Genomic DNA, 24811 nt, shown 5'->3' on the forward strand with positions numbered 1-24811 from the left:
TCTGGCATCCCAAACTCTCCCAGGGTGGCAAGATGTGATGGTGGGGTCATGTCAAGCCATACTACTGTGCACTGCCTCTTGGACCTCCTGGCCTCCTGGATGGCCGTCTGAAGGACGAAGTTGTGTTTGTAGCATCCCTCGCAGGACATGAAACCCTTCTGCACTGAGCTGACGGCACCCCCGCACACTGACCAGTCTGTGATCCTTGCCAGCGGCCTTGCCGGTCCATCCTGGTTCCAAGCCCCCACCAGCTAACTGCAACCGGCTGCTCTTCCTGCAAGCAGTGGAAAAGCAGGCGGCTGCCAAACGATGTTAGAAGGGAGCACTGCACAACTTTAAACGAACATGTTCCCTAATTGATCAGCAACGAAACAACGTTAACCGGGATGACTTTAAGTGAGGAGTTACTGTAACCCTAAGAAGGAACTGCATCTCCTTGCTGCTTGGAGTGATGGGGGAAGAGGGGTAAAGTTTTCTAAGCATAAGCAAGTGATACCTAGCTCAGTGGTTCTCAAACTTTTGTACTGGTGACCCCTTTCACATAGCTAGCCTCTGAGTGTGACCCCCCCCCTTATAAATTAAAAACACTTTTTAATATATTTAACACTATTATACATGCTGGAGGCAAAGCGGGGTTTGGGGTAGAGGCTGACAGCTCGTGACCCCCCATGTAATAACCTCATGACACCCTGAGGGGTCCTGACCCCCAGTTTGAGAACCCCGACCTAGCTGTTTAGCCTGGGTTAGCCCTAAAGGACATATAGAGCTTGCTTATTATAGAACTTCTATTACAATCTTAAGGATAAAAAGGTAACTAATTTGTGTATATATATGTTTCCCTGCTTTAACTTTGCAAATAACTCGTTTCCTTTTTAGTAAATCTTTAGATACTTTATTATAGGATTGGCTACAAGCATTGTCTTTGGTGCGAGATCTAAAGTGCAACTGACCTGGGGTAGAAAGAACAGGAGTACTTGTGGCACCTTAGAGACTAACAAATTTATTTCAGCATAAGCTTTCGTGGGCTACAGCTCACTTCTTCAGATGCATAGAGTGGAACACACAGACAGAAGATATTTATACATACAGAGAACATGAAAAGGTGGAAGTATGCATACCAATTGTAAGAGGCCAATCAATTGAGATGAGCTATCAGTAGCAGCAGAAGAAAAAACTTTGAAGTGATAATCGAGATGACCCATAGAAGGTGTGAGGAGAAGTTAACATGGGGGGAAAAAATTCAATTAGTGTAATGACCCAACCATTCCCAGACTCTGTTTAGGCCTAAGTTAATTGTGTCTAATTTGTATATTAATTCAAGTTCAGCAGACTCTCTTTGGAGTCTGTTTTTGAAGTTTTTTTGTTGCAAAACTGAGACCTTCAAGTCTGTCACTGAGTGATTAGAGAGGTTGAAGTGTTCTCCCACTGGTTTTTGAATGTTATGATTCCTGATGTCAGATTTGTGTCCATTTATTCTTTTGCGTAGAGACTGTCCAGTTTGGCCAATGTACATGGCAGAGGGGCATTGCTGGCACATGATGGGATATATCACGTTGGTAGATGTGCAGGTGAACGAGTCCCTGATGGTGTGGCTGACGTGGTTAGGTCCTATGATGGTGCCACTTGAATAGATATGTGGACAGAGCTGGCATCCATTGTCTACAGCCAAGCTCTAAGATACAACCGCATTTGCTCCAATCCCTCAGACAGAGATAAACACCTACAAGATCTCTATCATGCATTCTTAAAACTGCTGAAGTGAAAAAAACAGATTGACAGAGCCAGAAGAGTACCCAGAAGCCACCTACTACAGGACAGGCCCAACAAAGAAAATAACAGAACGCCACTAGCTGCCACCTTCAGCCCCCAACTGAAACCTCTCCAGCGCATCATCAAAGATCTACAACCTATCCTGAAAGATGATCCCTCACTCTCACAGATCTTGGGAGACAGACCAGTCCTTGCTTACAGACAGCGTCCCAACCTTAAGCAAATACTCACCAGCAACCACACACCATACAACGAAAACACTAACCCAGGAACCTATCCTTGCAACAAAGCCCGATGCCAGCTCTGTCCACATATCTATTCAAGTGACATATCCCATTATGTGCCAGCAATGCCCCTCTGCCATGTACATTGGCCAAACTGGACAGTCTCTACGCAAAAGAATAAATGGACACAAATCTGACATCAGGAATCATAACATTCAAAAACCAGTGGGAGAACACTTCAACCTCTCTAATCACTCAGTGACAGACTTGAAGGTCTCAGTTTTGCAACAAAAAAACTTCAAAAACAGACTCCAAAGAGAGTCTGCTGAACTTGAATTAATATACAAATTAGACACAAGTAACTTAGGCCTAAACAGAGACTGGGAATGGTTGGGTCATTACACTAATTGAATTTTTTCCCCCCATGTTAACTTCTCCTCACACCTTCTATGGGTCATCTCGATTATCACTTCAAAGTTTTTTCTTCTGCTGCTACTGATAGCTCACCTCAATTGATTGGCCTCTTACAATTGGTATGCGTACTTCCACCTTTTCATGTTCTCTGTATGTATAAATATCTTCTGTCTGTGTGTTCCACTCTATGCATCTGAAGAAGTGAGCTGTAGCCCACGAAAGCTTATGCTGAAATAAATTTGTTAGTCTCTAAGGTGCCACAAGTACTCCTGTTCTTTTTGCGGATACAGACTAACACGGCTGCTACTTTGTGACCTGGGGTAGGTAACTGGTCCTGAGAGTAACCTGAATATTGCTGTGACCCTTGGTGTAAGGGACCATCTATCACAAACGTAGACTTAACTCTGTGGGAAAACAGATCAGAGTACCCCAGGGAACTGTCTGTGACTCCATGTTAAGGCTATTATAGTGCCTGAGGAGATTACATTTGATCATTCGTTTTTGACATCGAAGTATAGAAATCACAGCCAATTTGGGGTTTGTGCCCTGGTTCCTAACAGTCTGCCCTAAGGTTGGTACTCAAGTTCATGAGTCACTGCAAGACAGTGTGACACACTAATTCATCAAAAAGAGATTTGAATTACTCAGAAAATGAATATCTGGTGAATGTTTCTTTACAAAGGTTCAAGACATGCACCTGAAAGTGAGTAACCCCTTCGTCCTATCAGTAGTATGCACTTGCCTCTTAATTTTAGACTCGTGATTTATGCAGAGTATATATGATTTTGTGTTTAATAACAAAAGTGTAGTATGCTGCAGACATGTGCAGGGCTCATATTTTCTGAGTACACGTTTGATACTTGGCAATATTCTCCACTCGGATATTTCTAGACATTTCTACAGGAGATATCTGTCCCAAGAATTATACTGAAAAATTGGTAATATTTTGTGAGTGGATAAGGGTATGTATATCAAAATATCTGCCTTACTCAGGATATTGGTGGGCACCCTGATGATAGAAGGTACCTGAACGTTTTCAAAGTTTGATGAGTGACATGTCTTTTGCATCTGAAGAAGTGAGGTTTTTACCCACAAAAGCTTATGCCCAAATAAATCTGTTGGTCTTTAAGGTGCCACCGGACTCGTCGTTGTTTTTGTGGATAAAGACTAACACGGTTAACCCTCTGATACATATCTTTTTCTAATTTCTTGATGGACTGAACATAAGTGTCTGCCATCTGTCAAGAAACTGGAGGATGAGAAACAGGACACAGAGTCAATCCAGCTTTCTGACTTACCACGTGTAGATGTAACACAATTTGCTGAGTCCTTGACTGATGTTCAAGTTAGGATGCAGCCAATACCTCTCCCTTCCACAGGCATCCCCCATACCTTGAAACTTACTAAATTGTTTTGTGCTGGCTACAATGTGTTATATAAATTACTCCCTAGAGAAACTGGAATCTTTCAAATTTAGATCAAAATGCTTCTAGACTGCAATGAAATTGATCCAAAAATCCACAAAATTATCCAAACAATGGATGAAAATACTTTAATTTGGTGAAAGACATTAAAGACAAATTTTTAATTTAATGCCAGCCCTAAAAAAAAGAGACAGTTGAATTTTTAGTTGTGGGAAATTGGTATGCGTGGGGGGGGGGGGGAGGAAGAGAATAATTATTTAACTTTTTAAATCTCCACATCTGTTTTCATTAAAGCTTTATAGCCATTACAAAACAAATTGTCAACATCATATGTTAAAATATACAAAGTAAATTGCCTTAAATCAAACTTTAATAAGTTCTCAAGAAGTTTCTTATTTTGCCGATCTGTAAATTTCAACTATCATCAGTAGAAATATTTTTTCAAAGGTTTGTAAGTGTACGGTGAAATCAACATGTATCAATAAAAATCTAATCCTTCCAAGCCTAACTATGAATCACAACGATAACTGGCATATTTATATTCCGGCCAAACTGCTGATACAGGGAGGGTCAAAACCTTCTGAGAATGAAGCTGAACAAGACTACAGATCTGATGCCAATTAAGGCCATCTACCCAAATTATTGGTGGTTAGTGAATTGCCTGTTTCTTTCCCTCCATTCCTCCATAAAATTAAATTAACATGACCACTCAGGATTAAATTTACAACTGCTAACTCATTATATTTATGAATGTGAGTTTTTAGACAGAAAAGCTGTTTAGGAACTGTTGTATAGGTGCCATTCTCAAATAAATGTTGTGGTTCTATGCACCCCACCCCATTCCCCACCATCAGCTGGAATTTCCTTGATCGTAGATTTTGACATTGCACTCTACTGGACTCCTACCTCAGTGGCCAGCTGGGAAAATGGAGGAAGTACAGACCTCTTTGTCAGACATGGAAGCAACAAGTGGCCAGAGGTGAGCAGCCATGGCAAGCAAGCCAAAAAAGTGAAGGTCAACAAGCCATTAGCCAAAAGCTGAGGCTACTTCCTTTCCTTCACTTTTTTAGGATGGTGGCTTGCCTGATTCCTCCCCCTTTAAAGTTCTTGGATGAATCAGAATGTGATACTCCTCTTCTAAAGTCCCTGACATCTCCCAAAGGGGTATGATTAGGTCACATTTAAGTAAACAAAACAAAAAACCCCAACTCCCCATTCCAGTAATTTTGGGCTCCAAAATCTCACAGATCCAAAAATATATCTAGTCAGCAAGTCTATACATATTTTAACACACTTCAGGTCATGGGTCAGTTTATAGACATTATCTCAACAAAACCTACAAAAGTCAAAGGTCAACATTTTTTTTTAAATGCAAGGCTAATAAAAAATTGGAAATAATACGAAAATACCAATCATACATTCACTCAACCATGCAGATAAGCATCTGTCTATAGAACAGGAACTAGCCTATAACTTCCTCTTTTATATTTTGGTACTCAACAGTTTGACTTGCACGCACAAAATAAGGCTGAAAGGTTAGATTAACTTGGTCAGAGCAAAAAAGTCTTTTCTTTCTAAAAATCACAACTGTGTTGTTCAATTTTTATACACAGACCTATCTGCCTCAGAATCAGAAAGGGGTGGTGAATGCTGCAGTGCAGTGGCTATTAATAGCAACACCAGGGGGAGTATCAGGAGGTAGCCGTGTCAGTCTGTATCCACAAAAACAACAAGGAGTGAAAATTAATGGCATCTGTATCTGTAATTTTCACTCCATGCATCTGGGGGGAGGAGACTTTGGAAAAGGGGAGATTGAGAAGCTGGCTGCAACTGACAATCACAATCTGCTCCCTGGCCTTCTCTAGGAACAGCATAACAACGTGCTGTCTCTTGTTTGGAGCTTTGGTAATGCTATGATTCAGCTCTCTAGTAATAATTGTCCAGTAATAATGACAATAATGGCAAAAGTAAATAAAAGAAGCAGAAGAACATTTTTGCCACTCCCACTATTTATGTCACCCTTTTTAATAGAGGTGTATACAAACACACATGGATACCTCCACTGAATATTTCAGGTTCTGCTTCGTTTCCAGCCACTGTTGTCACAGATCTAAATTATCTGTATACAAATACATTTTTTTATATGTTGAGTGTGCTAATGTAAAAAAAAGTTCTCTTCTCCTCTCATCTCAATTACTGCTATTTCTTTGTTGAAGTAGTATATAAAACTGAGGTTAAAACTGTTAAATCCATACTGATATGCCCTATATAAAAGAATAAAAATGAAAGAGGACTACTACTCTTCTTTTCTCTTCACACCCCATATTAAGTTACTTTACAGCAATTTTTAAAAATAAATATATTGATTTTGAAAATTTTACTACAAAATATTTAGGAAGCATTGCTACTGAGACAGCTCCACTACCTTGCTCCCCAGAACATCAGATGAGGTCTAAAAACTATTTATTTAACCAATTTCATTTTGCAAGTGATGTATTCTTTACAAATCTAGGGGGATACATGCTCTGTAGGTTCTGTAGGCCAAGCTTACTGCACACACCAGGGGCTCCTTGCAGACCTCCATTTCACCCTACAAGCTCTCTGTGTGCCAGCCTCCCATCCATCTCTATTTCAGGGGCTCCCGGTAACTCTCCTTAATCTCCTGACAGGGATTGTATGTGCACCCCATGCCCCAGCAGCGTCCCCCATTCTCCCCACTATGCCAGCAGCTCTGTTCCTTTCCCTTCCCCAAATCAGGGCCCCCCATTCTTCTCACCATGCCAAGGATTCTGTTGGTCTCTCCCTCTCTCCCAACCCCCAACGTACCTTTCTTTCCCCCAGACTGGAAGAGAGGGGTGGATGACTGGTGACTTCTGCCTCACCTGGAGCAGATTTGAGGAAGCAGGTGTGACATTCCCCAGGGTACAATCTGGACCACTGAACTACTGTGTCTTCTCAGTTCTCCAACCTGGGCTGCTTTTTACAGTGCTCCACTGTGGGAACAACCACTCCTGGTCTACTCACACACAGTCTCCAGCATGTAACAGGTCGCTCATGAATTATACCACAGGAGAACACCAGCAGACTCTCCAACCCAGACTTTCCCCCAGAAATGTGCATCTTGTACTGCCCAGCACCCTACTAGACAATGCAAGCTCATATAAAGTCCATCATTTCATCAATGGAAATTACATGCACAACCCTTGTAGTTTCCCCACACACTTTCATCCAAAAACACTGGTTATATAAAACAATAAAACAAGTTTATTAACTACACAAAGAAAGATTTTAAGTGACTATGGGTATGTCTACACTTGCAAGTTTTGCGCCAAAAAAGTTATACCACTTTTATTAAAGCACTTTAAATCAAAGTGCTGTTGGGTGTCCACACTAGCTCCTTGGGTAGCTGAAACACATTCACACTAGCAGCTCTTGCAACAACAAAGAGAACAGTGCACTGTGGTAGCTATCCCACTATGCAACTGGCCTCAGGGTGCTCTGGGAAGGATTTGCAATGCCGCATGGAGCAGGTACAGCATCACATGATGCAGGTTTCTCAATCCCATTGCCAGCTGCTTTTCAACTGAAGTGCAGAGGGGAGTGTGTGAGATAGGGAGCCTGTGTATTGGGGGGGCAGGAGGCAGACAGACAGTGTGTGTTGGGGGAGAATGTGTCGGCATGCTGTCTCGTAAATTCAGACAGCCGCAGGAAGCAACCAGTCCTGAGACGGAGGAGGCAGAAACCCCGACCTCAGCTCCCGCCTCCCCCGTGGCTTGTCAGTGTGGACACCTCTGCTGTTTCATCACCAAAAGCTGACTTTCAGCAAAAAATCTTGCCAGTGTACACCAGGCCTAAAAGTAATCAGGTTACAAAGGAAATAAAAGGTAAAACATAGCTAACATCTAAGGGTATGTGTTCACTAGCAACGTTAAAGTGCTGCAGTGGCAGCACTTTAACATGGCTGTATAGTTGCGGCATCAGTGCTAGAAAACAGCTCTTCCAGCGTTATAAAAAAACCCAACCTCCACGAGGGAAGTGGCTCCCAGCGCTGGGTGCACGGCCTATGCTGCCACTTGACAGTGCTGAAACTTGCAGCACTCGGGGGACGGCGGGGTTTCATACCCCGAGTGAGACAGTTGCAGTGCTGTAAAGTGGCAGTGTAGACAAGACCTAACTTAACAAGCTGTGGCCTTGGCTACACTTGCAGATGTACAGCACTGTGAGTTAAACCTGACTTTGTGCAGCTGAGTAGGGAAAGCGCTGCAGTCTGTCCACACTGACAGCTGCCCAGCGCACTGTCGTGGCCACATTTATGGCAAATGCAGCGCTACGGGGAGCGGTGCATTATGGGCAGCTATCCCACAGAGCACCTTTTCCCATTCTGGCGACGTGGGTTGTGGGAAGGGGGCGTGGGTGCGGGGGATTCTGGGTCCTGTCCCAATGCCCCGTGATGCATCGCTTCGCATCCCAGAAATCCCTTTGTTTTCGTCCACCTTCGGCTCCATCTTTCAACGGTTTCTGTGCAGCGCGATCTGTCTGCAGGAAATGGAGTCCGAACTGCTGAGGCGTATGCTGACGAGTCTCGCCAGCACATCACGTTTGGCTATCAAACTATTCCTTAAGATCCAAAGTGACAGTGAGAGTGAGGGTGAGGAGTCCGACGATGCTATCAAGCCGTGTAATGCGTACAACACGAAATTGCTTGTGGCATTCACGGACATGCTCAGCACCGTGGAACGCCGTTTTTGGGCTCGGGAAACAAGCACTGAGGGGTGGGATCACATCGTCATGGAAGTCTGGAATGACGAGCAGTGGCTGCAGAACTTTCGGATGAGAAAAGCCACTTTCATGGGACTGTGTGAGGAACTCGCCCCCACCCAGCGGCGCAAGAACACGAGATTGAGAGCTGCCCTGCCAGTGGAGAAGCAGGTGGCTATTGCAATCTGGAAGCTGGCAACTCCAGACAGCTACCGGTCAGTCGCAAACCAGTTTGGAGTGGGGAAGTCGACCGTTGGAATCGTGTTGATGCCAGTTTGCAAGGCCATTAATCGCATCCTACTCAGAAGAACCGTGACTCTGGGTAACGTGCAGGAAATAGTGGATGGCTTTGCACAAATGGGGTTCCCTAACTGTGGAGGGGCGATAGATGGGACGCACATTCCTATTCTGGCACCACCCCACGTAGGATCCGAGTAGGTTAATCGGAAGGGGTATTTCTCTATGGTTCTCCAGGCGCTTGTGGATCACTGTGGGCGTTTCATTGACATTAACACAGGCTGACCCGGAAAGGTGCATGACGCACGCATCTTTCGGAACACTTGGCTGTTCAGGAAGATGCAGGCCAGGACTTTTTTCCCCAGAGAGGAAGATTACGGTAGGGGAAGTTGAAATGCCCATTGTGATCCTTGGAGATCCCGCTTACCCGTTAATGCCGTGGCTCATGAAACCCTACACAGGGAGCCTTGACAGCAGCAAGGAACGGTTCAACTACAGGCTGAGCCGGTGCCGAATGACTGTGGAGTGTGCCTTTGGCCGTTTAAAGGCCTGCTGGCGATCTCTGTATGGGAAGCTGGACTTGGCCAAAAGCAGCAACCCCGCGGTTATATCCGCGTGCTGTGCCCTCCATAATATTTGTGAAGGGAGGGGTGAAAGCTTCACTTAGACATGGACCTCCGAGGTTCAACACCTGGAGGCTGAATTTGCACAGCCAGAGAGCAGGGCTATTACAGGGGCCCAGCGCGGGGCTGCCAGGATTAGGGATGCCTTGAGGGAGCAATTTGAGTCTGAAAACCAGCAGTGATATCTGGTGCCTTGCACGGGAGTGAAGTGCAGTAGTTCCAATCTTTAGGAATCAGTATCTGCTTAGCAGACAAGCAGACTTGCAGTGCCTGTTTATTTCCTGGGCTAAGGAGTCTTTTACTTTATGCAGTAATAAAGAATGTTTTCAAAGCCAAAGAATCCATTTATTGAAAAGAAAAAAAATTATTTATTGAAAAGAAACAAGGGTGTGGAGTGGGGAACAGTACAATCACAGATTTGTGTATGTCCTGTCTGGTGTGCTGTGCAGTGAGTGCTGCACTTCAAGGCAGCTATACTGCATGGTGATGGGGGTTGAGTGCAGAGGGTAAGGGTCGTGGTTTTCAGGGTTGGGTGGTGAAGATACTGGTGTTGGAGGCAGCGGGTTGTGTGAAGAACATGGAAGTTGGGGAAAGTGGGTTGGAGGTGACAGTGGGGCACAACGGAAAGAGTTTTGGGACAAGGGCAGTAAGGAGGGGTGGCGTTTGCGTTACTGCTCCTCTTTCTGCATGGCTACCAGCTCCTGGATAGCATCTGCTTGGCGCTCCAGGATGCTGATGGGCCTATCAGTGCTTTGCTGCCGGTGTGTGGTGCTTTGCTGCGTTTTCCTGGCGGATCCTGCTTTCTCTCTCCCTCCAGTCCTGTGCCTTCTCATTCTCTTTAATAGATTGCCGCATCACTTCTTGCAGCATGTCGTCTTTGCTTTTTCGCGGTCTCTTCCTGAGTCTTTGCAGTCTCTGAGCAGGCAATAAGAGGGACGGCTGAGGTCTCAAGGTTGATGCAGCTGTATAGGCAAAATGCAACATTTAACAAAGGCAGCATTGTTTATACCAGACAGAGTAATGCTTCCCCCAGCACTTAAGGAGTAGAAAACACACAGGGTCTACACAATAGCATAATTTTCCCATCCGAAACAGAGCACACATATCCCACGGGAGCCTCAAAATGGTGAATAATGGGGGCTGATTGTTTCAGGGCTGTACTGTCCTCTGGGTTTCTGTGCCTTGGGGAGATCCAACAGCTTCAGGGGGCACCTACACTGAACACTGTCCCAACATTTTCCACAGGAGTTCATCCTGGATGATATCTCGCTGCTGAGGGTAACCTGGGAAGCAAGGGAGGGTCTTCTACTGCAATGCGGCTTCCGCCCTGGCCCCTATGCAGCTTGCCTGTGTGCAGCAATGGTCCCCCCGCCCCTCGCGGCACAGTGGCGCGGACACATTAGCCTGGGTGGGACAAGGACCAGGGTGGCTCTCCCTATAAACCTGCGCAAGCACATTGCACACGTTCTGGATGAGACATTTGAGGAGATTACCGAGGCCGATTACCGTGATGTGATAAACCACATCAATGCACTATTCCGAATCTAGGCATGCATGCCTAACCCTCCTCTCCCAAAGAGCCCGCACTGAAAAAATTCCTTCGCAAAAAAAAAAAAAAAAAAAAAAAACGCTTACCGGGAACCAGCTCTTCTGTTTGCCCTCCACCAAGTACCAGCCGCTACGACTGGCTACCTTCCTCTTGGCTCGAGAAGAGCTCCTGGCTGCATGGCTCCAGGGATTCCGGGGTGTCTCCATCCGGCCCACCACCATCACTCCCGTTTTCCTCCTTCTCCTCCTCCTCCTCTCCCCCCCACACCGGCTCTGAAGTGTCCATGGTGGTGCTCGGAGTGGAGGTGGTTAACCCCAAGTATCGCATCCAGCTCCTTGTAGAATCTGCAGGTCGTGGGGGGAGCACCTGAGCAGCCATTTGCGTCGCGGGCTTTGTGGTAGGCACTCCGCAGCTCCTTGACTTTAATCCTGCACTGCAGGGCGTCCCAGTCACGGCCCCTTTCCATCATGTCCTTTGATACCTTCCCGAAGGTATCGTAATTCCTACGGCTGGAGAGCAGCTGGACTGGACAGCTTCCTCCCCCCAAACACTGATGAGGTCCAGCAACTCGCCATTGCTTCATGCTGGGGCTCACTTGGCGCGTGGAGGCATGGTCACCTGGAAAGATTCGCTGATAGCACTCCACGCCACGCTGGGCTGAGCAAACAGGAAGGTGATTTTTAAAATTCCTGGGGAATGTACAGGGTCGGTCACATGGTTGGTTACCTGAGGCCAGGGCAGTAGAGTTTGAACTGATGACCAGAGTGGCTGGAACAGGCATTGTGGGATACTGCCGAATAATTCTGGAGGCCATTCACAGCGCATTGGGCGGCCACACTGGCGCCACAGCGCTGCAGCGGCAGCGCTGTACTTGCTATTCCTCTCGGAGAGGTGGAGTACATGAAGCACTGCAACCAAGGAGATACAGCGCTGCAAATACCTTGCCAGTGTGGACGGGGAGTGAGTTACAGCGCTGGGGGCGGCTTTACAGCGCTGCAACTCACAAGTGTAGCCAAGGCCTAAGTGAATTAAAAGCAAAGGTTTTTCTCACCACATGCTTTTTTGCGGTCTTTTACTGGCTGAACACCTCTTCAGTCAGGATTCCCCCTCTCCTGTACTTCAGGAGTTGTTGACACCATGAACAGAGAGAAAGGGAGGAGTATCCTAAGGCGTTGTCCTCTTTTATAATCTAATCTCTTGTCCTAGAAGCATCTCCAGCTGTTTCACAAAACCTGTTTCCAGCTGAGTCATGAGTGACGGAAAGTCTGTTTGGAGGGAACTTTAAACTGTTTCTTTGTTCAAGATGTAGGTTCTCTCACTTACACCCTGTCTCCTGCTAAAGAATGGCCATTTAACTAGTTGATCTCACTGAAACCTTGCTGGGGTGTTGGCTAGCCTTTCTGTCTCTGAGGAATTGGTCTGTGGGCACTCCCCAAAATTACAACATACTTCAGTAACATTATGCAATAAAATCTTATAACATTACACGGTATTGCCACACACATTTTAACAAGACAATAATATTCAACAGATTATGAGTTTTCAAATGATACCTCACAAGGCATACTTTGTACAAAACTTATTATAATCCTGTAAAAGAATAAACATAGGGGTACAGACTGTCACAGCAGGACATTAGGAAAGAGGAAGGAAGGAAAGAATGAAGCCTTCTCTTGCCTCTCCCTCTGGCTACCCCCTGATGGCTGAGTATTCTACCCACAGCTCCCAGGAGGGAGAGCAATTATTTTTCATTTGCCATTCAGGTGTCAGCATATTAAACTCCATTGGGAGGATGAGAAGGAGTGTTGTTATGCTGCCAGATTTTAATTGGTGGCATTAACAGAGGACAGTGGCTCAATGCGACTCCTTTTTCTCCTCTTTCAATGTTCCAATTGTCCCCAAAATCAATAGAGTTCTGGCTACAGATGGTTAGAGCCTCCCCAGCTTGGTGAAAATGAGCGAGTAAGTGAGGGTGGGAGAGAGCAAGCAACGGAGGGAGAGGGGATGGAGTGAGTGGGGTGGGGCCTCGGAGAAGGGGCAGGGCCCGGGTGTTCAGTTTTGCATGATTAGAAAGTTGCAATCTTTAATTCACAGAGGACACCGCATCAAGGGAGGAATGCAAGTACAGGTAATTTTTCAAAGCCATTAGTTGTCTTAGTACTTAGTCATGTCAGGTAAGTTTTTGATCTCTGCATGAGATTAATGACTAGAAGTGGTCTCGAATTTGGTTTTATGTTTCATACAAAAATGTGGACCAACGGTTGTCAATAAGCCCACCCAAAACAAGCATGATTGGTCAAAAAACACAAGAAATAATCGGCAGCAGAAATTTGCATCTAAACGTCAAGATGCTGGGCAGGGATTGAGCAGACAAACACTGTGGAGCACAGAACAGTCCAAGAAAAAAAAAAAAAAAAAAAAAACAGACCTAGAGACAAGTGGAAAAAACACTTACATGTTTTTACTGTGGAGGCCTCCGGTTCATATATAGAAATGGCCTTAAACGGCATAGCTTTTAACATACAATCTCGGGTGGTATGACTGCTATGGTAATTAATCGCTCAGAAAAATTTGAGAGAAGATATTTAAGTAACTAGACTTAAAAGAATCAATATTTCTATTTCACATTCTATTTTTCAAACCACATACACTCAAAACATTTCAATGTTCCTTTTTTCGTTTTGAAAGACTATAGATCTCTACAGACTGGGGAAAAAAAACATTTATAGTTCAAATAAAATAATAATTTGAAAGGAACTTACATTTTGAGCTTTGTTGACTACACCATACTAGGTTCCCTAGCGGTGAGTCCCTTCATATCTTGCAGAAACCAGCACTGATATCTACAAACTCTTCAATGCATGTAAACATCTGATATGCTGCTTTCTTGTTGTCAGGAAACCATATTGTTGAACATACGAATCAGGCATCAGTTGGTGCGGGTGCACTTTCTTTATAAAGAAAAATCATCAAAATACAAAATAAAATACTGTATATAATTTTCCAACAATCTAATAACATTGAGCAAATTTAAAGACCGGATAATATAACTTCTTTTATAGCCACATATTCTAACATTTACTGACAATTACCCTGGCACCTGTGCAATAAGCTCAGTCAGATTTAACTCACTTTTCTAAAGGACAAAGATAACTTTGAATTCAGCTAAGAATCTCTAGTTACTAATTTAGAAAAAACTGAATTGCATTAGACATAGGCATAATTCACCAACCATACCTGTAAAAGCAGAACAGAGTTCAAACTAGAAATAAGTTTTTTTCATTTGGTTCTTATGTCCTCATCGTAGCTCTTATGCTGTCATGAAAGTGTGATGGTCAGGAAGAGATCCAGCTCACCATGTGGGGAATTAAAAACAGGGAAACTGTGGTGCACAGAAATCAGAATATATCCCTTACAGCCAGAGTGATCAAGCTTTTTTAGGCTTTGACTAGATGAGGAAAATAATGCTTTTTTCAGTCAAGTTAGCTCAACAGCCCTAATGTGTCTACATTAGTCTTAAGTGGGGTTTTCAATTGAGTTAAATTAGCTCAATAGAGCTAACTTAACTAATTGAAAACCCCATTTAACACTAATGGAGACATTTTGGCCTAGGGCTAAAACTGAACCTCCTAGACTGAGGCCTTAGCTACACTTGAGAGTTACAGCGCAATAAAGCCACCCACAGCACTGTAACTCACTCCCCATCCTAGGGTGACCAGATGTCCTGATTTTATAGGGACAGTCCCGATATTTGGGGCTTTTTCTTGTATAGGCACCTATTACCCCCCACCCCCGTCCCGATTTTTCACATTTGCTATCCGGTCACCCTACCCCATCCACACTGGCAAGGCACGTACAGCGCTGTATCTCCACGGCTACAGCGCTGCTTGTACTCCACCTCCCCGAGAGGAATAAAGAGTATTGCGCTGCCGCTGCTGCGCTGCGGCGCCAGTGTGGTCACCGAATGCGCTCTGATTGGCCTCCAGAAGGATTTGGCAGTATCCCACAATGCCTGGTCTAGCCACTCTGCTCATCAGTTCGAACTCTACTGCCCTGGCCTCAAGTGATTTTTAAAAATCCCCTTCCTGTTTGCTCAGCCAGGTGTGGAGTGCTATCAGTGAATCTTTCCAGGTGACCATGCCTCCACGCGCCAAACGAGCCCCAGCATGGAGTAATGGCGAGTTGCTGGACCTCATCAGTGTTTGGGGGGAGGAAGCTGTCCAGTCCCAGCTGTGCTCCAGCCGTAGGAATTACGACACCTTTGGGCAGATATCAAGGGCCATGACCGGGACGCACTGCAGTGCAGGATTAAAGTGAAGGAGCTGCGGAATGCCTACCACAAAGCCCGCGAGGCAAACCGCCACTCCGGTGCTGCCCCCACGACCTGCCATTTCTACAAAGAGCTGGACGCGATACTTGGGGGTGACCCCACCTCCACTCTGAACACCACCATGGACACTTCAGAGCTGAGGGAGGAGGAGGAAGAAGAGGAAAGCGGGAGTGAGGGTGCTGGGGAAGGGGGGAGACACCCCGGAATCCCTGGAGGCATGCAGCCAGGAGCTCTTCTCAAGCCAGGAGGAAGGTAGCCAGTCGCAGCGGCCGGTACTTGGTGGAGGACAAACAGAAGAGCAGGTTCCTGGTAAGCAGCTTTTTTTTTTTTTTCCGGGAAGTTTTTTTTTCGGGAAGGAATTCTTTTGGTGCGGGCTCTTTGGGAGAGGAGGGTTAGGGCTGCATGCATGCCTAGATGTGGAATAGTGCATTGATGTGGTTTATCACATCGCAGTAATCAACCTCGGTAATCTCTTCAAAAGTCTCATCCAGAATGTGGGCAATGCGCTTGCACAGGTTTATTGGAAGAGCCACCGTGGTCCTTGTCCCAATCAGGCTAACATGTCCGCGCCACTGTGCCGCGAGGGGTGGGGGGACCATTGCTGCTCACAGGCAAGCTGCATATGGGCCAGGGCGAAAGCCAGATTGCAGTAGAAGACCCTCCCTTGCTTCCCAGGTTACCCTCAGCAGCGAGATATCTTCCAGGATAAACTCCTGTGGAAAATGTTGGGACAGTGTTCAGTGTAGGTGCCCCCTGCAGCTGTTGGCTCTCCCCAAGGCACAGAAACCCAGAGGACAGTACAGCCCTGAAACAATCAGTCCCCCTTACTCACCATTTTGGGGCTCCCGTGGGTTATGGGCACTCTCTTTGGGACGGGAAAATTATGCTATTGTGTAGACTGTGTGTGCCCTCCTTAAGTGCCGGGGAATCATTACTCTGTCTGGTATAAACAATGCTTCCTCTGTTAAGTGTTGCATTTTGCCTTTACGGACGCAACCTTGAGATCTCAGCCGTCCATGTTATCACCGGCTGAGAGACTGCAAAAACTCCGGAAGAGATCGCGAAAACGCAAAGAAGACATGCTGCACGAAGTAATGCATCAATCTCTTACAGAGAATAAAAAAGCGCAGGAGTGGAGGGAGAGCGAAAGCAGGATCCGCAAGGAACACGCAGCGTACTGGAAGCAAAGCACGGATCGGCTGACAAGCATCATGGAGTGCCAAGCAGACTCTATCCAGGCGCTCGTAGCCGTGCAGGCGGAGCACTACCGCGCCCGCACCCTCCCCCCCGCAACGCTTGTTCCAAAACTCTTTCCCTTGTGCCCCCATGTCACCTCCAACCCACTTTCCCCAACATCCGGGTTCTTACCGCCACCAGCTGCCTCCAACACCTGTATCTTCACCAACCAGCCCTGAGAACTACGATCCTTACTCTCTGCACTCAACCCCCATCACCATGCAGTATAGCCATCCTGAAGTGCAGCACTCATTGCACAGCACTCCAGACAGGACATACGCAAATCTATGATTGTACCGTTCCCCACCCCACCCCCTTGCCCTTTCTGATTCCCAAACAGTTGTGTTTCTTTCAATAAATGATTTTCTTTTCAATAAATGGATTTTTTGGCTTTGAAAACATTCTTTATTATTGCATAAAGTAAAAGATACCTTAGCCCAGGAAAGAAACAGGTACTGTAAATCAGCTTAGCAAACACAGATTCCTACTGACATTGTAACCACTGCACTTCACTCCCCTGCAGGGCACCAGACATTACTGCTGGTTTTCAGCCTCAAATTGCTCCCTCAAGGCATCCCTAATCCTTGCAGCCCCGTGCTGGGACCATCTAATAGCCCTGCTCTCTGGCTGTGCAAATTCAGCCTCCAGGTGTTGAACCTCGGAGGTCCATGCCTGACTGAATCTTTCACCCTTCCCTTCACAAATATTATGGAGGGTACAGCACGCGGATATAACCACAGGGATGCTGTTTTCGGCCAAGTCCAGCTTCCCATACAGAGATCGCCAGCGGCCCTTTAAACAGCCAAAAGCACACGCCACAGTCATTCTGCATCGGCTCAGCCTGTAGTTGAACCGTTCCTTGCTGCTGTCAAGGCTCCCTGTGTAGGGTTTCACAAGCTACGGCGTTAACGGGTAAGCAGGGTCTCCAAGGATCAGAATGGGCATTTTGACTTCCCCTACTGTGATCTTCCGCTCTGCGAAAAAAGTCCCGGCCCGCAGCTTCCTGAACCCGAGCCCAAAAGCGGCGTTCCACAGTGCTGAGCATGTCCGTGAATGCCACAAGCAATTTCGTGTCGTACGCGTTACACGACTCGCTATCATCGTCTGACTCCTCACTGTCACTTTGGATCTTAAGGAATAGCTCGACTGCCAAACGTGATGTGCTGGCGAGACTCGTCAGCATACTCCTCAGCAGTTCGGCCTCCATTTCCCGCAGACCGAAACGGAACACAGATCGCGCTGCACAGAAACTGTTGAAAGATGGCGCCAAATGTGGATGGAAACACAGGGATTGCGGGGCGATGCATCATGGGGCGTTGGGACAAGACCCAGAATGCCCCACACCCCCCGCACCCTTCCCACAACCCATTGCGCCAGAATGGGAAGAGCTGCCCATAATGCACCGCTCCCAATGCCGCTGCAAGTGCCGCAAATGTGGCCACGACAGTGCGCTGTCAGCTGTCAGTGTGGACAGACTGCAACGCTTTCCCTACTCAGCGGTACGAAGACAAGTTTAACCCACAGCGCTGTACAGCTGTCATGTCTACACTGGTGCGATGTGGCATTTTCAATCTTGTTAAATTAGTGGACCACGACTATGGACATACAGTCCTAAAGCACACTTGTGGAAGTTTAAACATTCTTCCACAACCACTGTTATGACTGGTTGATTCAAAAAGGAGAACTGACGCCCCAATTTCCTAAAGACACTTTATGGAATTCTTAAGAAGATTGTCTACACATTTGCACCAAAGTATGTTGAAATTTTTCTAAGCATAAGGAGAACTTTGATCAAAACATAGAGCATATTTTACATAACTCAGTCCTTAACAAAGAGGAAATAGTTTACAAAAGTGATGAAAGACCTGACAGTTCACAAGCTCCTGACATTACCATCCCAGTCTTATTGAAAATGTAATTTCAAAGTAGCATCCAGAAGATTTCTGAAACATTTCTATTATTTTAGCCAATAAAACTCATCCCAAATATAAAGATCAGAAGTTGCGTCCAGAACAGGACGTAGAACTGGAGTATGGCTGATGGACAAAATCCTGAGTTCTTTTCTTTTAGCACTTAAAATTGATGATCCCACTTTCTAACCCAAATTTATGTTTGTGAAACAAGCTGTCACAGATGCATCAAAGTGGTAGAAAAAAAAGTAAAATCATCGAAGACTAGACATTTGAATTCAGAATTTTGCCAATTTTTAAAAGACCTTAACATCCTGGTCTAGCCAGCTCAGTCAACCATGTTTTCAAATTTGTTTTGTCAAAACTTCCTAATAGGGTACGTGCTAAACCCTTTAGGGCTTGTCTACACATGCAGTTATTCAGGAATAACTATTCCAGAATAACTTCATGTGTGGACACTCTTATTCCAGAAAAAGAGTGCCTTGGTTCCTATTTAAATTAATGCTTTTTGAAAGTGGGTTAAACTAACAGGAACAAGGCACTCTTATTCTGGAATAAGACTGTCTATATGGAACTTTTACTGCACAGGAGCAGGGTCCACATGGTGACAGTGCACAGCAGACTAGTGTATTTTACATTCACACCCCAGCATGCTGAGGCTTGCTCTACACTTAGAAGTTAGATTGACATAGCTACGTCAGTCAGTGGTGTGAAAAAAACACAACCTTGACCGGCATAGCTATGCTGATCTAAACCCCAGTGCAGACAAAGCTATGGCGACAGAAAAATGCTTCTGTCTATATAGTTAGTGTCATTCAGGGAGGTGGCATTAATTAGGGTGACCAGATCGCAAGAGTAAAATATCAGGACACATGGGGGAGAAGGGTGCACAGCCCTAGGAAGTTGCAAGAGGGGAATACGGCCCCTGCTGCAGCCCCTGCCACAAGCCACAGGGCAGGGGCGCAGGGCCACAGCTCCAGCCCCTGGCTGAGGCTGTGGGGCAGGGGTGCATGATCCCAGTTCCAGTCCCGGCCGCTCTGCTGGCTCAGCCCAGCTGACAGTTACCTCACCTCTCAGCAGGGCCAGTGAGTGCACCCAGGGGAGGGGGTAGGGCATGGGGGAGTAAGTGTCTGGGAGGTCTGTGGGGGAGCACTGGGCTGTGAGGGGGTGGAGGTTTGTGTGTTTTGGGGTGCTAGGCAGTGGGAGGCCTGTTGGGGGGGCACCAGGGGAGATGTGTGTGTGTCAGGGCGCTGGGCAGTGGGGGGTCTGTGTGGGGCACTGTGTAGTTGTGATGGTGGGATTATGGGGAAGGGCACTGGATAGTGGGGGAGGGGAAGATCTGTGTGTGTTGGGGAATTAGGGAATGGGGAGTTCTGTATGGGTTGCTAGGCAGTTGTGGTGGAGCTGTGGGCGACTGGACGCTGGGCAGGGGTGGTGGCGTGCAGGGCACTGTGCATTTGTGGTGGGAGGGTTGGGGGGAGGGAAGGCTGGGCATAGCTGATCCAGGGGGCACTAGGTGGGGGAGCTGTGTGGCACAGCATGGGCCCGCCCCCAACAGGAAGGGGCATGCTGGCAGCACAGGGCCAGGCGGACCAATGTGCATCTGGCCATGCCATGCATGCCCCATTGCCCCAGCCGGCCTCCCCACCTGCTGCTCACCTTCTCACTTGAGGGCTGGGGCAGAGCTGGGGTCCGGATGGCACTTACCTGGGACAGCTCCTGGGAAGCGGACAACAGGTCCCTCTAGCTCCTAGGGTCAGGGGTGGCAGGGGACTCTGCGTGTTGCTCGTGCCCACAGGCCCTGCCCCCACAGCTCTCATTGGCCGTGGTTCCCGGCCAATGGGAGCTGCGGAGCCAGCGCTCATGGCGGGCACAGTATGCAGAGACCCCCCCCGGCCGCCCCTCCACCTAGGGGCCGCAGGGTCCTGCCGACCACTTTCCGGGAGATGCCCAGAGCCAGGTAGGGAGCCTGCCAGCGAGGGTGACCAGTCCAGCCCCATGCCAAATATCGAGAAAAATGGCATCCCAACCATACATTGGCCGGGACGCGGGACAAACAGCTAAATATCGGGACAGTCCCAATTTTATCACGATGTCTGGTCATCCTAGTATTAATACACTGAAGGAAATAACTCTTTTCGGTCAATGTAGGCTGCATCCACGCTATGGGGTTACGCCAACATAGCTACACCAACATAGTTAGGCTGATCTATAGTCTCTGTAGTGTAGATGTACCCCAAGACTCAACACAGACAAGCCCATGGAGTTATTCAGGCGTGGCCTATACTAAAGTTAGGTCGACCCAGCTATATCGCTCAGGTGTGTGAAAATTCCACAGTGGCATATTCCTGAGTGGCATAGTTCAACTGACCAACCCCCCCTCTCCTCCACGAGTAAACAGCAGTAGGCCAAAGGACGAATTATTCTATTGACCTAGCTATTGCCTCTTGTGGAAGTGGATTACCTACACCACCAGGAGAACCCCTCCCATTAGCGTGGGTACCTCTACAGTGAAGTGTTACAGCGGTACTGTAGTGTTTCAAGTGCAGATAAGCCGTCAGGAATAAGACTTCCTGAATAACTCCATGTGTAGTTGAGCCCTATGGCCTGGTCTACTTCAGCAGTCTCAGCAGAATTAACTAACATAGGCCCCCTTTGCTGCTGTTATTTTGTTTAGCTGGAGGCTAACTTCCAGTAGGATTTGTATTCAGGTTTTTGTTTTATTTTTAGTAGGGTTGCCACCCATGACTTCCACAAATGGGGGCACCAGTCAACCACAAGTTGTAATGAGCATGCTGAAAAATATATCACGGAGGAGGAACTGTAAATGTTTAAAAACTTAGCACTCAAGTTGTTTACATTAGTTAGAACAAGTTTAAAGTAAGGGTAGGAAGGGGACAAGGGAAAAATATGAAGAGTATTGAAAACAAGAGTGCAATATTCCTGTCCAATATTTTAAATCACATCTCTACCAAAATCAGCCATGTTGCAGCACGTGATTACACTCTGGTTATTCCCGTAATGAAAGTCTAAAGCATAGATTAAAATCATGTTTAAAATGGACAAAATACAAAAATCACATTGTAAACAAGCGTGAGATTATTACAAACAAAGATGTCTAAAAATACAATTTACTTTAAAATAAATTAGTATTTTGTGCATTGTTAGTTTCACTTTAAGGTTCTCAAGCATTCACTTTTTGAATTGAGAACATGGCAAACAGCTATTTTTTATACTTTGTAAGGTTTTAAAAACAAATTAGTGAAACATTTCCACAGGTTATACATGTTCAGAAATTTTTACAAAAAAAAAAAAATCTATATTTTGGGGTGAATTTGAGTAGATCTGAATCTTGTTATAGCCCAACTAAGTGTTTGGAGACAAGCTGTAATAGACTATCCTGACAGGGCTGCTGTTATGGTGTGAGGTAATTTAGGGTATGGAAGTTTGGAGGAACGATAGCATCTACACATACTTCTAGATAGAATCTCATCAGGAATTTTGGTATTGCAAGTGGCTTCCATACTTGTAATATATCTCATGACCACACATCAAAGTGATTGGAAAGGTGCACAAGTAGTGCCAGCACCATTCTAATACCTAGATTTGCTTGAAGGCTCACAAATGGAATCCTATCACTTGCCAGTGTTATTTGATTTCTGGTTGCGTAACCCCAAAGGAAGTGAGTGTAGAAAGGTAAACAGGAAGGCCATTTTTGCAATGAAAGGTGCAGAGTAGGCCTTTTTGCACTGGTTTCATTACATTAGAAGTGGGATGCATATGTCCACACTGGCCCTAAATCAATTTAATTCCCAGAGATACAATTACAGTTGTGAACTAGAGTAACTTTTATTGATTTAAAACAAAAGAGCCTTTGATGAGAGAGCATTCATGTGTGGCAGCAAGGCACTTACTAACTAGTTAAGAAGATCCTACTCCTAGTGCAACTTTGTGTGTACAGCCAAGAACTTGTATCCTGCACAGGGTCCTTCTGCACCACTGCAGTGCTAGCTTCAACTAAAAGTGCAGGTAGGTGCAGTTGTTCTATAACAGGTTCTTTTATTCCAGAATAATCACTCTGCTTTGGAAAGGCACTAGCCCACGAAAGCTTTTATGCCCAAATAAATGTGTTTAGTCTCTAAGGTGCCACTAGGCCTCCTCCTTGTTTTTGCTAATAATTCCAGGAGAGTGCTCAGAGAGAGAGCTATTCCAGTCAATTTCCCAGTGTAGTCAAGCCCTACGTCAATTAGTCTGCAAAGTCCTGCCACGCTGCTCAGCATTTCCCATACTGGTACTAAAAGATGGGAAATCTCCCACCACACAGGAAGCGCTGCCTAGGCGATACTCCCCGCTACAGGCAGCTCATCTTCCAACGCATTTGGGACTGGGATTCCTGCTCTGTTTTGTCATTAATTCTGACGGACTCTGCTCGGTCGCTGCGGCACAGCCCCCAACGCAGCGGCAGCCCCGAGCAGGGGCCAGAGGAGAACCCCCCGGGACTGCCCCGTGTGGGAACGCGAACGACACAGGACGGGGCGAGGGCAGCTCCCGGTGCCCCTCTGGCCAGGGGACGAGGCGGAGCGGCCGGCAGCGGTGGGAGGGGACGAGGGCCGCGATGCATCTGCCTGTGCGGGTAGGACAAGGCCTCGCTCTGCAGCACAGCCCGGATCGGCCGGCCCCGGAAGCCAGGCAGCTCGCCCCTGTTGGGAGAGGAAGGAACAACCACCCCCAGGCTCCTCCCCGGCAGCCGCGACCCCTCACCCAAGCCGCCGCGCTCCCTACAGCGACCCCCCGGGGCCGCCCTTACCTCACACAGCTCCGGCGAGGCGCAGCCCTGAGCGGCCTCAGCTGCTCGCTTCTCCGGGCGGCGGCGGCGGCTCCTGCCCGGGGAGAGGTGGGGGGAGGAGGCTGCTCGGCGGCGGCGGCAGGAGCGGGGGTGAGAGGGGGCGGCTCAGGCGGAGCGTGCGCCGCGCCGCGGGGACACAGTGCCGCTCTCCGTCCGGCCGGGGAAGAACAGCCCAGGAGGAGGCTCCGCGCTACTCTTCCCCCCACCCCCCGGGGCCTGGCCCAGCAGCGCCGCCCAGCCGGGATCCCCGCCCCAGCCTGGCACGGGCGTCCAGCTTGTCTGCCGAAGAGGGTCGCCAACTTTCTGACTGAACAAAAGGGAACACCTTTGCCCCGCCCCTTCTCGGAGACCTTGACCGGCTCACTCCATCTTCTCCCCTCCCTCTGTCGCTTGCTCTCCCCCACCCTCACTCATTTTCACGGGGCTGGAGAGGGTCCTTTTTTCACTGGGTGTTCGGTTGAAAACTGGACACCTGGCAGGCAACCCTAAGGGGTTCGCCTGCTCCCTACCAGTGCCCCAGCATGTATGGGGGGGGAAGGTAACACATTACAGTATGCATGAACAATAGAAAATAGTATCTATGCATTGTGGCTGAGGCAGAATTAACATGGAGGTAGGAACTGTCTATGTTTCCTGATTTTTTAAGAAATAATCTGATACTGTTTATATTGCAATAGTGCCTAAAGTCCCCAATCAAGACAGAAGCCACATTGTTCTGATGCTGTAAAACAAAATATGAAGTAGTGCTTGTCCTGAGAAGCTTGCAATTATATTAACATTTTCATCTAGTTAGTAATAATTCTTAACAGTTGGATTAGGGTTGCCACCTGTTCAGGTTTTCCCTGGATCACCCCTTTTTTGAGATAGCTGTCCTGGGAAATCTTTGTAAGGGTGTTCAGTTCACACTGCCAGCTGTCCCTTTTCTGAGGTAGCTGTCTCAGGAAATCTATAAGGGTTTTCAGTAAACAGTGCCAGCTGTTCCTTTTTTGAGGTAGCTGTCCCCAGAAATCTGTAAAGGTGCTCAATGCACACTGCCAGCTGTCCAGTTTTATGGCTTCTATCATTGTGGGTGTCTCAGTTCTTTGTACCTCAGAGGTGGCAACCCAAACTTAAATAGTAATTCACATTTTTAAAATGCTGAACAAATATTCAACCATGTATTAGCAGGGAGATGAACGAGATTAGTGTTATTTGTATTATAGCAGTGCCCTGAGTTCCCACTCACAATTAGGCCCTGTTGTGTTAGATTCAATGAAGACAGTCCTTTATAGGGTATGTGTACACTATAATTAAGGCTGTGAGTCTGTCACGGAGGTCTCAGAAGTCACGGATTTCCAGGACCTGCGTGACTTCTGCAGCGGCTGGCCCACGGGCGGCCTGAGCAGTTTGGGCAGCCCTCTGGCCAGCTGCTGCAGGGGCAGTCTTAGGCCACCACACACACACACCAGGAGTTTGGGTGTGGGAGGGGGGTCAGGGCTGAGGCAGGGGGT

The 24811-nt window shown here is 47.0% G+C and overlaps 1 protein-coding gene across 8 annotated transcripts in view; it reads right to left on the reverse strand.

Moving 5' to 3' along the window:
- The window catches only part of N4BP2 (NEDD4 binding protein 2), a 76183-nt gene extending 52758 nt beyond the window's left edge, over nt 1-23425 (reverse strand). For 7 of the 8 annotated variants that reach the window (XR_010601899.1, XR_010601898.1, XR_002889073.3 and 4 more), the window contains exons 1-2: nt 23283-23425; nt 13762-13950 (exon numbers count right to left, since the gene is read on the reverse strand). The gene's annotated coding sequence lies outside the window, so the exon portion shown is untranslated. The remainder of the gene's footprint in view (nt 1-13761; nt 13951-23282) is intronic. The other variant, XR_006172847.2, reaches the window with a different exon arrangement.
- Nucleotides 23426-24811: the final 1386 nt, after the last annotated feature.

The sequence above is a fragment of the Chrysemys picta genome, chromosome 5 (assembly GCF_011386835.1).
Source record: "Chrysemys picta bellii isolate R12L10 chromosome 5, ASM1138683v2, whole genome shotgun sequence".
Taxonomy (NCBI): Eukaryota; Metazoa; Chordata; order Testudines; family Emydidae; genus Chrysemys; species Chrysemys picta.